We start from the raw sequence: 7,272 nt of genomic DNA on the forward strand, positions 1-7,272 counted from the left end.
GCCAGGTAAGCTTAGGATCAGAGAGCAGGGTTTGATTCCCAGCGAAGGGAAGCAGAGCAGATGAGCAGATATGTGAAAAGCGCCGGGCTTGGTGTTTTTCAGATAGAAAGAACTCGGCACAGGCTTACGCATAGATCCCTAAGACCGTGGTGAAGAAGAGTCCCGAAGAAGACACCAAAGGGAGGTTTGAAAATGGGTGCACGGGGCTGGGGAGGGAATGGAGAAACAGGGCAGCGCGCTGGTGGACTGGGACCCAGAGCGGGAGTGGAGAGTCCTGGGGAAGGAAGCAAGTCTAGAGGAAGGCTGCTGGCCTGTGAAGGACGGTTAAAAATTGGCCATATTGATTCCAGAGAGGGAGAGACGTCGGTGGAGGGTGTTTGCTGGGCACAGCTTTGCGTATTTAAAGGACTGTCACGCGACGTGGGTGTCAGGCTTCCTCCGTGGAGCTCCAGAGGGCAGCTCCGGGGCCAGTGGACAACAGTGACAGAGAGGCAGATGTCGACGCGTGGGACTGAGTTACGGCTTCCACCGTTTGAGCTGTAAAGGATGTGACGGGGGGCAGATGGGTGACCCTGTGAGGTAGTGAGCCCTTTCAGCGGGCCGACAGTGTTTACAGGTAAGCTGAGCGGCCGCCACGCAGGGACGCTAATAATAAAAACAACAGCTACCACTCACTGAACGCTTGTGTGCCAGGCGTATTACCGTGTGCTTTCCTTGTAGGGACTCGTTTACTCCTCACGGCCACCCTTTTTAGCCCTGCTTTACAGGTGAGAAAAATTAGGTAGGGAGACAGTCCCCCACCCGAAGTCCCCCACCTTGGCCTCGAACCCAAGGCTGATCATCTTACCCAGATGACCTCTAGGGTACCTTACCTCCCCAGGACTCTAAAGGCTTTATGTGGAGGGTCATCCCAGGCCATTTGGATGGGGCTGAGTGACTCTGTTGGGTTTGGGGCAGGAATGGTGGTTGCTGCTCTCGGCGTGACTTCACTAGGGGTGCTTTTGCCTGACCTTGAGGTCAGTGGGTGGGGCTCTGGCAGCAGGGGTGCTCCATTGGCAGTGAGGCTCTTGTCCAGGATCCTCCGGCCCTCTAGTGACTCTGGGTTCTCAGACGCACCAGTGGCGTTTTTTTTCTCGTCAGCCTTCCCGGAAGCTTCCTGCTGGTGCCCTCAGCTCACTGGCCTGCGGGCTCCCCGCCCCACCGCCAGCTCTGTCTGTCCAGAAGGCCCGAGTGACGCACAAGGTGCTGTGGCCTGGAGGGGTGGCAAGACTTGAGCCTCCTCATTTGGGGGGGGGCGTCCAGGATGGGACTAAGCAGCCAGCTGTCCTCCTGGTGCCCTGCTTTTCCAGACAGAGTTGGAAAGCCACAGCTGGCTGAGGTAGGGCTCCATAAAATGTGCCCAGCACGGTGCCTTGACACGCAGTAGGCCTCACGCACACCTTCTGGGATAAATCAATGATCCATTCTTACTGTTGGATGAGCCTTCTTTTTTTTAGCATTCATCTGGCCCCTGAAGGTTTTGAAGTTTTCAGAGGGAGAGCGTTGATGAGGCAAGGTGCTCCCGTCACCCCAGATTACATGGCATTGGGGGAAACTTCCAAATGTAATCTTTTGCTTTGATCTATCTATCTATCTATCTATCTATCTATTTATTTAGTGCAAGGGGAGGGGCAGAGAGAGAGAAAGAGAGGGATCGAGAGAGAGAATCCCAGGCTCCGTGCTGTCAGTGCAGAGCCTGATGCGAGGCTCGAACCCACAGATGGTGAGATCGTGACCTGAGCCGAAGTCGGAGTCCCCCAGGTGCCCCAATCTTTTTTTTTTTTTTTTTTAAGGCAGAGCTTAATTGCCTCTCTGCTTTTCGGGAAAGGACATTGACCTCAGAGGCCTGTGCCAGATCCTAACCTGAGAGTAACTGCTGCCGGCCCGTCCCAGAGGCCTTCAGAAAACAGAACCCTCTGGAAGAGTGTGGCTCCAGCGCTCTCCCTCCATTGTTAAGACAATCACGGGGCTCTCTCTCACCCTCAGCGATTCTGGTCAACAAGCCCTCCCCGTTCCTGAGCTTTCTGTACGCAGGGGATGTATCCATTCACACCATCAAAGATGTTTAGAACCTTAACTTCTGGTAGGATTTCGTATTATGGAAAACACTATCCTGCAATCGAAAGCAGTGTTAATAAAAACGCGTCCCAGATATTTGCCCCCAAATACGACATCGACTGTTAGGTTGCAGACAGCCCCTGCCCCTCTCTCACCCGGCTCAGCCCCAGAGGCCTTGCCCCTGCTCCAGCTCCTGGCAGGGCCGGCATTTTGCTGGAAGCCCAGACTTGCTCGCTGGCGTGCATCACGGCCCCCGTGTCTTTCCTTTTCCTTCTTAGGCTGTGGGTATGGGCATGGGCATGCCCCCGTGTGGGGGAGAAGGCAGTCTGGAAATTAAAGCTCAAGTCAGAGCTGTTTGGGGAACCCCCTGTCCTACTGGTGTTTGTGACTCCTGCTGTCTAGATCTGACTCAGCTAAGCAAGCGGTAGTTTGTTCTGGAGCAGGAAAGAAACTTGATTTTTGAATGACACGGTGCTAAGCTTGTATCTTCACGCAAAGGTCAGTACAGCTCCATGAGTCATCAGTTGTCCAGGTTCTGCGCACCCTAGAGACATCTCCTCTTGCCCGGAGCTTCCCTCCCGGATCAAGACAAAGAACCCCGAGAGCAACAGTAACATCTAAGGGTCCCAGCCTGTGCCTGGAGGGCACATGGGCAAGACCTCCTACCATCCCCACCCGGCCATGTCTGGCCCGTGGCACGGACCGCAGGTTCCAACCGTGCAGGGATGGGGTAGGGCTCCCTTCAGCCCAACTCACGTGGCCCAGCCACACTCCATTTCTCTGGAAATTATTTCCATCCGTTGACAGGGCCAGGATTTTGAGAGCAGCCGGCCAAGAGGCGCGTTGGGTTACTCCCTGAGTCGCAAACAGACTTTGTCCCCCTGTGTGTCAGGCAGCTCTGGAAGCCCCTGGGGCAGGGGTTTCCAGGGGCTTCGGCTAGTGGAGTGAGAGTGTTCACTCAGCCTCAGGGCATCGTCAACATAGTAGGTGCCGGACCCCTTTGTCAGCCTCTGTCTTGTGTGAAGCTGAGTCCTCTGTGGCAGGAGCTCAGAGTTAATGGTTAGTGGCCGAGGACAAGATAGACGTTTTAGCCTTGCTCACTTTCCCAGGAGGTGACGGGAGCCGGCTTGGGCAGGACACTTCGGAGCCTGGACTTTTGGCCCAAGAAGCAGACTGACTGAATCTTCCCAGGAGAAAGCATCTTCTTACCAACAGGGCATACTGGTCACGATGTCTGCCGTCCCAGGCCCGGCCATCCCCGGGCCCCCAGACAGACACGCCCTGTCACTCTGTTTCCCTTGAGAGGACATTCCATGAGGGAGTCTCTTTTGGTGCTGGGGCTCACTTCCTTTTGTGACGTGAATTCAGGACTTGCCTTGGCCTTCACTCACCTTCCTTCACGCCTGCAGCCCTAGGAGTCCCGGGCTCTGCCAGGCCGCTTACTGTCTGCTGCCTGGCTCGTGCTCCCCGTCGGTGGTGGCGTTCTGGGTCTGCGTCTGCATCTCACCTCTGCCAGGACCTACCCTCCGGCACAGGCTGTCCCCAGCCCTCGTCTTGGATTTTCACTTGGCACGTGGTACTGCATGTGTCCTTGGGGTGTTTGTCGTCCCTGCTGGGCCTTGTTTCACTTCAGCATAGCAACCTGGATGGAAGTACCATGGTCCCTTGGGTTGGGAATTTGATAGGAAGAGCTCCTCGGTGGCTCTGGGGGGAGTTGTTCCAGGAGATGGACAAGATGCAGTCTTAAGGCTGACCACATCATGGTCGTTACCGTGGATTGAAGCTGTTGACAGCACTCTTCCTTCAGGAACCTTCTCCCCATCAGACTTCTAATGTATGAGTACCATTTCTCACGACCCCCAGCACGTATTCAGACTTTTGCTAATTGTACGTATGTAAATATATATGTGTATACATATATATTTATGTATACGTGTATATATATATATGTATATATATTTGTAGCTTCTGTGTTTTTGTTTCTTCTTACAGAACCCTGAGATTAGCAGTTATCTTACTAGGTACTTAACTGTTACAGCAACTTCGTTTTTACTTGGCATCTCTGACCTTTCTTCTTCCTCTGCCTTGGACCTATCACCTGAACACACACTTGATTTTGTCTACTACTTTGTCTTGATAATATGAAGCTAGGCTGGCTGTGCCTGCTTAGTGCTGGGACGGAAGACCAAGAAGGCCAGGGACTATAGGTTTTACAGGGTACAAACTTTCTTCCCGTGCCCGATATGGCACCACACCCCAGATTGTCATTGTCTGTCGTCACTGTTATCATTGTCACGATAGCTGGCATCGGTTGAGCTCTTACTTTTGCATTTTTTCCCAAAATTTTAAAAATCGCCATTGACACATAGTTGACACACAATGTCCATCTTAGTTTCAGGCGTACAACATAGTGATTCGACAACTCTATATACGTGACTCGGTGTTGACCCCGATAAGTATAGTCACCATCTGTCATCATATGTTACTACAGTATTACTGACTGTATTCCCTATGCTTTACTTTTCATCTCTGTGACTTACTTATTTCATAACTGGAAATTTGTACTCCTAATCCCCTTTATCTATTTCACTTATCTTCCCACTCACCTCCCCTCCCCTGTAGCAGCCCCCAGTTTTTTCTCCGTATTTGTGGGTCTGTTTTTTTGCTTGTTTATTTTGTTTTGTAGATTCCGCATGTAAGTGAAATCATACGGTGTTTGTCCTTCTTGATTTGTTTCACTTAATGCCCTCCAGGTCTACTCGTGTTGTCACAAGTGGCAAGATCTCATTCTTTCTTATGACTAATACTCGTGTGTATGTATGTGTGTGTGTATATATGTACACACATATATATGCCGGTATGTATATACATGCAAATGTGCACACGTATATACACGAATATATGTGCACATACATAAATATGTATACCACATCTCCTGTATCTATTCATCTGTTGATAGACACTTTTCTATCTTGACTATTGTAAATAATGCTGTACTAAACCTAGGGGTGCACATATCTTTTTTTGAATTAGTGTTTTCGTTTTCTTTGGGTAAATACTGAGTAGTGGAATTACTGCAATATGTGGTGTTTTTATTTTCAATTTTTTGAGGAATCTCCATACGGTTTTCCACAGTGGTTGCACCAATTTACATTCCCACCAGCAGTGCTTAAAAGTTCCCTTTTTCCGCATCGTCACCAACACTTGTTATTTCTTATCGTTTTGACACCAGCCATTCTGACTGGTGCGAGGTAACATCTCATTGTGGTTTTGCATTGCATTTCTCTGAGGGTTAGTGACTTTGAGCATCTTTTCATGTGTCTGTTGGGCATCTGGATGTCTTTGGAAAAATATCTATTCAGGTCCTCTGCCCATTTTTTAATTGGATTGTTTTGGGGGCTTTTTGGTGTTGAGTTATGTAAGTTCTTTATATATATGTGTATATATATATATGTGTGTATATATATATATATATATATATATATATATACATATAAAATTTTGGATATTAACTCCTTTCTGGTTATATCATTTGCAAATATCTTCTCCCATTCAGTAGGTCGCATTTTTATTTTGTTGATGGTGTTTCCTTTGCTGTGCAAAAGCTTTTCATTTTAGTGTAATCCCAATAGTTTATTTTTGCTTTTGTTTTCCTTGCCTGAGGAGACATATCCATAAATACATTGCTGAGGCTGAGAGATTACTTCCTATGTTTTCTTTTAGGAGTTTTATGACTTCAGGTCTAACATTTAGGTCTTTAATCCATTTTGAGTTTATTTTTGTGTGTGGGGTAAATGGTAGTCCAATGTTATTCTTCTTACATGTAACCATCCAGTTTTCCAAGCACCATTTATTGATTAAAAGTTGTCTTTTCCCCATTGTATCTTTTTGTTTCCTTTATCATAGTTTAATTGATCATATATGCATGGCTTTATTTCTGGGCTCTCTGTCCTGTTGCATTTATCCATGTGTGTTTTTGTACTAGTACCATACTGTAGTTTGGATTACTATAGCTTTGTGTAGCCTAGCTTGAAATCTGGGCTTGTGATGTCTACAGCTTTGTTCTTCTTTCTCAAGATGGCTTTGACTATTCCAGGTCTTTTGTGGTTCCATGGAAATTTTAGGGTTATTTGTTCTAGTTCTGTGAAAAATGTTACTGGTATTTTGCTAAGGATTGCATTGAATTTGTAGATTGCTTTGGGTATTATGGACATTTGAACAGTATTGGTTCTTCTAATCCATGAGCATGCTATATCTCTTTGCTCATGTCATCTTCAATTTCTCTCATCAATGTCTTATAGTTTTCAGAGTATATATAGGTCTTTCACCTCCTTGGTTAAATTTATTTCTAGGTAGTTTATTCTTTTTGGTGCAATTGTAAATTTGATTGTTTTCTTGATGTCTCTTTCTACTACTTCATTATTAGTGTACAGAAACACAACAGATTTCTGTGCATTAATTTTGTATTCTGTAACTTTGCTGAATTCATTTTAAGTTTTTCTGGTGGCGTCTTCGAGGTTTTCTATATGAGTATTGAGTTGTTGGGCATTGTGCAGAATGCTTCTGTATCTCTTAATAGCCTTACCAAAAAAGCCCCTAGGAAGTATGGATGAAGCTGAAACTAGAAACTTAGAAAGGAGAAATAAGTTGTTCGAGTTTATATAACACATAAAGAGGCTGTACTAGAATTTAGATTCAAATATGTCTCATTTTTTAATCTGAGTTTTTAATCACTATGTGTGCTATATTTGTTTAGTGCTATGTACTCACTAAGTGTTCGTTGGATGGCAAGCTTGCTCCAGCAGCTGGGTCTCCATTAGATCGCTAACCATGATGAAGACAGCGCCCAACCTCTTTTTTGAATACTTACAGTGTTAGGCTCTGTACTAAATGATGTACCTCAGTTAACCTATTTAATATGCACAGCTCAATGAGGAAGATATTTCCCCATTTTGCAGGTTAAGAAACTGAGACTCAAGAAGACAGAGTTAACTTGCTCAAGATCACACGGCTAAGTAGTATGTAGTCAGGATTTGGATGCACGTTATCTCTTACACGCAGTATGAGTCTGTTCTCTTGATCACTGTGTTACCGTCTACAAAAACGAGACTCAATTTTGCCACTCTTTCTTCTCCCTTAGCTTTCTTTGTCTGGTACTGCTCCTTTTCTTTCTGA

This window comes from Felis catus, chromosome F1 (genome assembly GCF_018350175.1).
Source record: "Felis catus isolate Fca126 chromosome F1, F.catus_Fca126_mat1.0, whole genome shotgun sequence".
NCBI classification, from domain to species: Eukaryota; Metazoa; Chordata; class Mammalia; order Carnivora; family Felidae; genus Felis; species Felis catus.